The sequence below is a fragment of the Musca domestica genome, unplaced genomic scaffold (assembly GCF_030504385.1).
Source record: "Musca domestica strain aabys unplaced genomic scaffold, Musca_domestica.polishedcontigs.V.1.1 178, whole genome shotgun sequence".
NCBI classification, from domain to species: domain Eukaryota; kingdom Metazoa; phylum Arthropoda; class Insecta; order Diptera; family Muscidae; genus Musca; species Musca domestica.
The window spans coordinates 145,913-152,926 of record NW_026712236.1 but is presented as its reverse complement, the minus strand read 5'-3'; positions in this window follow the sequence as shown (position 1 = coordinate 152,926).

The window sequence follows — 7,014 nt, the reverse complement described above, 5'->3', positions numbered from 1 at the left end:
GAGCTATACCTATATCTGAACCGATTTTCTTCGAATTCCATGTATTGAAATGTGAAAATGTGTACCTATGGTTGGCCACCAGAACCCAAGCGCGGGCCATGGTGATGGTGTGGTCCGCCACAACAGCCGATGTTCGCTCTCCGCTCGACCGTATAAATGTCGAATTTTATCGCGATAATATTCTGGAGGGTGTATTAAAGCCTTGGGCATGCAAACATTTTGGCCGCAGACCTTGGACATTCCAACAGGACTCAGGACCATTGCACTGAGCACGCCCCATGCAAGAATGGTTACAAAATGAGGTTCCTCGCTTTATTTCCAGCACAAAATGGCCACCAAAATCTCCGTATACAAATCCGTTGGACTTTTGTGTCTGGAGTATTTTGGAAAGCAAGGTTTGCACTAAAAAATACCAAAGTGTCGATCACCTCAAGCAAGCGCTTCGTCGGGAATGGGACAAAATTCATCAGAGCATCATTCGGGCATTGGCCATTTGAAGGCCAAATGACCAATTCGAACAAATCTAAACTTATTCTAAAATTTGGTGCTATTTCCGACATTTTTAGCTTTCATTCAATAAAATTTAAAAAAAAAATATGTAATATGGCACTTTCGGCTTTTTCTAATTAATCCTTTAGCTTCCGTATGAAAAGAAAGAGAATGATAAAATTTTACTCAGATATATCTTAGGTCTGCAAGATTTTTCACATTAGGCCATATGAGTCTATGTTTTGATGTTGTCCGATTTTAAACCGAATTTGCTGTAGATTGGCAGTCTGTGTTCCCTGTATGTTGGCAATATCCTTGGAGGTCCCCATACGAAGTAATTATTAAAAAGCTGGTACAGGGTTGCCCATATTCGACGGACCCATCTGGCAACGCCATAACTTTTGACAGAGATGTCACATCGCTTAATGACATACCGCGTTTGAAGCGTCAGTCCAAGCAGATTTTTACCATGAATCAATACATGCCACGCGAGCGCTCTGAAATAGTTGAAATTTACAAGAAGGCAATTGTGAAAACTCAACGTGCTTTTAAAACATTAGAACACCATTAAGCTTTTATACGAAAAATGTTCGACTGGTAAGGCTTTTTCTAATCCGAAGAGGCCATATAAAAGTCGACCAAGGCGATCGGCCGAGAATATCGCTGCCGTACGAGCCAGTGTTGAGAGGTCCCCAAGAACATCCCAAAAACGCCGTTCTCAGCAGTTGGACATGGCTCGGTCCACTTTACAACGGATTATTCGCATTGATTTGCATTTGTTCCCGTACAAAATTCAATTGACGCAAAGAATGTTGCCTTCGGACAAGCCTCGTCGATTGGAATGGGCCCAAAGGGACCAAAGGTCCGTCGAATATGGGCAACCCTGTATTTGGTATTAACGGTAGGTATTATATTCTCAGATAGAAATGTTTTTTATAGACCATATATTCGTATATTGCTATGTGGAGTCCTAATAGGTACCACTTCCTATGAAGGTCTACATCATTGTGTATCTCCATACAACTGCACAAAACTATATTCGGTATTTTAGACGATATTACAACAGATTTTTTACATTTTGCAAGTTCCTTTCAAATTGTGTAGGGTATTGATAGTAGCACTGATACAAATATTAAGATTCTCCAGATTTATTTTCTTCCAAAATGTTGATCTTGGCGTAAAGACGCATGTTATAGCATTGCACAAGATTTCGATATTGTTTCACATATTCATCCCCATGCGGTCAACGAAAATCCATAATTAAGGAATATATTGTTTATTGAGCATATGACAATTTATATAAACAGAACTTATGCACCAGCATCTACAGCTGGACAAACAAAAAAAAACAAACATTTTGCCCTGCGACACATTTAATACAAATAAAAATTATATTTATATTCAATGTATGTCCATTGGCACATCCGTTTCCTTTAACATCCAGTTTCATTTACATTTGCCTACTTTATGTAGAACGTGTAATATTATTAACAGAAACACACTCGAACACATACACCTGTAAACCAACATGATTGTGTCGTCATTGCTCAATGAATATTTACAAATACAAGTTAAATTAAAATTTAAACAAAATCACTTTATCATAAACATTAATCTACCAAATTGATATGATATCACACACACACACACATCCATAACAAATACGATGTTCATACGTACCTTCTTCCTTTATTGGCCTTATGAATGAGTCACATATGCCTTGAGTGGTGTTTTACAAAATATAAAAAGGCTCAATCACGTTTTAAGAGAGGTCGTATATTTTTGACACCATCCCCCCACCACCACCCCTCAACATAACTGTCGCAACACATTCAATTATTTCCATATGTCTCCCCTGGTGAATGTTAGTGAGCCTCGGTCTCTTTTCTCTTCTTTTCCAGACCAGATATTACCTTTATTATTTACACTGATTGCTTTGTTTCCGTGCAGGCGTTTTCCTCATTTTATTTCGAGTGATATTTATCTGTTATGCTTTTAGAGACCACTTGATTGTGCCATCACAATTTTTGTAATATATAGTGGAAGTATTTTTAGATGGCAGATGCTGTGTTTGCCTTTATGTTTCGATTAAAACATATGGAAATAATAACAATGAAAATATATGAATTTTCATTTTGAAAATGTTATGTCATATTTTATTTAAAGGACTACTTTTAAGATAAATTTTATTTAAAATACGCTACATAAAATGTTATTGAGGAAGATACGAAGAAAATAACTAGAAATATCTATAAGATATATTTTATTACATTATGTTTGATATTTGCGTTTGATTCAGTAAATTGTTAAATCATTCGAATCTTGGGAAGTGCAGTTGTTCCAAATGGAATATGAATATGAAAACTAGTATTGACAAATCAGTATGAAACAGTATGACTCTTATACAAGGACTTTTGGACGAAATTGAAGGGCTTTTACCAATAATTTAGTAGGTATCTTTTGGTTTATTCGACAAATGTATGAAGTTATAGCCGTATATAAATGATGGTGCCATCTCAAAATCCCCACCGACATAATCCCCATTACAATTATATGGATTATGAAATTTTTTGTCGGTCATAACCCCCATACTGGATTGGAGATAAAGTAAAAAAAAAACATTAAGTTCGGCCGGGCCGAACTTTTAATACTCTCCATCTTTGGGTAAAAGAAACATTAGAACCCATTATGACCCACAAATGCCAATTATTAGACATATTCGTGGGAAAATGTGGTAAAAGTCATCAAAATACCGAATATCGGGAGGTACTGTTATATGGGGGCTACACCAAAACGTGGACTTATACATGAAATGTTTCACCGCCGGAGCTAGAATCCATTATGGCCTACAAATACCAATTTTCAGACAAATCCATGAACAAATGTGGCAAAAATCATCAAAATACCAAATATCGGTAGGTATATGTGGACTATACCAAAATGTGGATCGATATATATCAGACAGACGGACATCGTTAGACCTAGAATTTTATGATGATTATGATATGATACACCACCATTTTGTTGGATAGGTATTTCCATAAGATTTTTCTTGAGATGCATTTTGTAATAATCAGTTTAAAAATACTAACCTATCATAAAAATTTCAGGTCAATCCGAGCATACCCCCTAAACTTAACTTAAGTCTAGTTTTTTTAACACACCAAGCGGTCATACTCTCCGCTTCCAAAGTGGACATAATCCCAATTTTATTATGGAGTTATGGCAAAAAAAGGACGTAATATCCATAATTGCAAAGGGGATAGCGTCCTTTTTCAGATTCACCGATTAGGATATTATTAAAACAATTGCACAATGGACACATTCAATTTTTCTGTTCAAAACTATTTCAAATTTGAGGACACCAACCCTATCCCATCACCCAATACCAAATTTAGTAAAATTTACTACTTTTCGTGTAATTTTAGTATTCATTTGCAGCATCGTTCCATATCTCAATCCTAGATACCCACAGTTATCGCAATATACGATTTCATGGTTTCAGCTCTATCCCTTCGCCCAATACCAAGTTTAGTACCATTTAGTACTTTTCGAACAACTATTGTACGCTTTCGTGAAGCCACCACCCAATCACAACAGTGACCTTAATATTAAATTTCAGGATTTCAACTCTGTAATTTCTCCCATTACTAGTTTAAGTACAATTGTAGTACGTATATCCAAACCAGCTCCTTCACCCAACCATAGACATCAACAGTGACATCCATATCAAATTTCATGATTCCAGAACTCCTCTATCCCTTCACAAAATAATCAATTTAGAACCACTTAGTACTTTTCGTATAATTTTAGTACACAGTTCCAAAAGAACCTCCATATCTCAATCCCAGATACCAACATGGGACCTCAATATCAAATTTCAAGATTCAAGCTCTATCCTTTCACCAAATACATAATTTAGTATATAGTACGCATTTGTAAAACTACCACCATATCTCAATTGCAGACACCAATAGGGACCTTAATATCAAATTTCGGGATTCCAGCCTTATAAATTCACTCAATACCAAATTTAGTAACATTTAGTACTTTTCGTACACTTATAGTACATATTTCCAAAACCACCTCCATATCTCTCCACCAGATACGAACAGAGACCACAATATCAAATTTAAGGGTCACAACCCTATTCGTTCAACCAATACCAATATTAGTACTATTTAGTACTTTTTGCATAAATTTATGGCGCCTTTTGAAACCACCGCCAACTCTTAAACACAGATACCATCAGTAATCTTAATATCAAATGTCGGGATTTTATGTCCATCCCTTAAACCAAGATCAAATTACAATTGAGTACTTTTCAGACATTTATAGTTCACATTTCCGAAATCACATCCCTATGTCCAGGCTACACATGGACAGCTACTCTAATACCAAATTTAAGATTTCGAGCACTATCTGTTCTACGAACAGGGATTTTGGGATTACAGCCCTTTAAATTCACTCAATACCAAATTAAGGACCGCTTAGTACTTTTCGTACCATTATAGTATGCATTTTCAAAACCACAACCAACAGAGAACTTAATATCAAATATCGGGATTTCAGCTTTATACATTCACTCGATATCAAATTTATTAACATTTAGTACTTTTCGTACAATTATAGTACACATTTTCAAAACCACCAACATATATCAATTCCAGATACCAATTGATGTCTCTCAATATAAAATTTGAGGATTCCAACCCTATCCCTTCACCCAATACCAAATTTAGTTCCAATTAGTACCCAATACCAAATGTTGTACCATTTAGTATTTTCCATATAAATATAGTTCGTGTTTCCAAAACTACACATGAACAGGGACCCAAATATTAAATTTCAGATTTCAAGCACTATCTTTCTATTCACTCAATACAAAATTGTACTATTTAGTACTCTCGTGCAGTTGTAGTACACATTTACAAACCCTACTCTTTATCGCAAACCGACCGAAATTTCATAGCTTCAGCTTCATCCTCACCTTAAACCAAATTGTTCCAAATTTAGTACAATTTAGCACAGTTCATACACTAAGAAGACATTTTTAAATTCACCTTGATATATAAAACTTACTTCCGAACCTTGATTCTCGTATCCTTTTTTTCAAAAAAAAAAAAAAAAATAAAATCCGTTAAAAATTTTGTTAAAACCTTAAAACGACCGAATTTAGCCATATATTAGGGTCTATACATCGACATGGACCTGGTAACATTTGTCATAAGCCATTACAATATTCAAATGCGAATCTTAAAAAAAAATCGGTAACAATGTAGCTATAATCATCAAAATACCGAATATCGGGAGGTACCGTTATATAGGGGCTATACGAAGACGTGGAGCGGCAAATTGTCTGTCTCAGGCGGTAGTATCCATTACGAACCTTAAATACCAAATTTGAAAGAATTCCGATCAATAATGTCGCTAAAATCATCAAAATACCGCATACCGTTATATGAGGGCTATTCGAAGACGTGGACCTACATGGCCTATTTTCAATACCAAAAGTCCTGCAGACACACACATGTGAGTAAATTTTTATCAACTTACTTCATTTCGTTCGGAAGCTAGAGTGATTTCTACAGACGGACAGATCGCTAAATCGACATAGAATCTTATGCTGATCAAGAATATATATACTTTGTGGAGTCTAAAATGTATATTTCGAGGTGTTACAAATGGAATGACAAACTTAATATGCCCTCCATGCTATGGTGGAGGTTATAAAAACACTTTTTAATTATGATGGCGATCAAGGTGTTATGAAATTGCAGTGCAAAATTTGGGCAAAATCGGAAATTCCTTTAATTGTTGTTGTTGTGCGCAACATACTACTAGGAAGGCAAAATGTGCTGAAGAACATGTGGCTCCAATTGTGTGAAACGGATTAATTTCATAGGGATATTTAACATACAAGTCTTTTTCTGTTAGTTATGGTTTTGCCCTATTTAATGATTTATACCCCCTGTAGCCAAATGTCTCAGTGAACGATGGGAGTATCCACTTTGGTTTTTTTTCGGGCCGAAAATGGAAAATTGCCCCCCATTTTCATTGTTTTGTTTTACATATATAACGTGGTTTCTAATATTAATCCACAAACATTTGCTTATTCTCTCATTAAGTTCTGGTTTTTATACTTGTCCTTAATATAAAATCCCACAACATTTTTCAACGATAAATTTATTAAAATTAACAATTTTTTACGTTGATATATGTATGTATGTATATGTGTTTTCATAATATCATTACGTATCCTTTATGTTAATTGCTGATTATATTGTGGTCTCTACATATACATGTGAGTGTGTGTTTGTGTGAGTGCTCCAGGTTTTTATTTTACATTTTTTCATTTGCATTAAAATTTTATGAAGCCACTGGAGAAGCATTTAAACGATTTCCTCAATTGGGAGAAGATTACAGATTTGATAAAAAAAGCAAACAACCGAAAAAACAACAACACCGAACAAGTCGTTTTAACCATATCATACCGGTTAATTACCAATTATGGTAATAAATGCG